Below are 699 nucleotides of genomic sequence, written 5' to 3'. Positions count from 1 at the left end.
ATTTCAACTTTTTTCCACCATATAATTGTGGATTCTTTTTTCGTTCCAAGCAAAATATAACCGGAAAACTTTGGTAAATGGTATAATACTTTTCCCAAACCAATTACCTTGTCACCAGTGCTCGAATTGGGAATTATTAAGTAGAGGAGCTCAATCTAACAATTTATAAACTGCGTTCCAAGTGCAAAATTATTCAACGCTGCCTCGTGGGGGGCTTCGCTCCCCACAACCCCCTTAACCCATTCCTAGTTTTTCAATAAAACATTTCACCTTAGTTACAAAATTTTCTACTCCAAATTTCCAAATATAACATATTTAACTATACATATGTGCCTATGTAACATGTAAGTGAATATGGATATATATTTAATTTTTGAAATTTTTATTGATAGAGATAATACTTACCTACATTTTTCAGTAGGAAATAAAAGATTTATAATTATCAGTGATAATATCTTAATAATTATTTGTGCTATAGACGCATACCTATGTCAATTGTGAACACTAGTTCACAGATATTTACAAACAAATGCCCAAATCAATTTTTATTAAAATTAGGAATGGATCTAAGTTGTTGTCAAAGATAAACCTAATGAATTCTACATTTTTTAATATAAAAATATTTTTCATCCTATTTATTGTTTTGATTAGTAGTGTTTAACCTTTTTGACTCCCGATTCCACTGTTTTTTTAACAATA

This window comes from Acyrthosiphon pisum, chromosome A1, assembly GCF_005508785.2.
Source record: "Acyrthosiphon pisum isolate AL4f chromosome A1, pea_aphid_22Mar2018_4r6ur, whole genome shotgun sequence".
In the NCBI taxonomy this organism is placed as follows: domain Eukaryota; kingdom Metazoa; phylum Arthropoda; class Insecta; order Hemiptera; family Aphididae; genus Acyrthosiphon; species Acyrthosiphon pisum.
The sequence above is the reverse complement of the archived record's forward strand: the minus strand, read 5'-3'. Positions refer to the sequence as shown.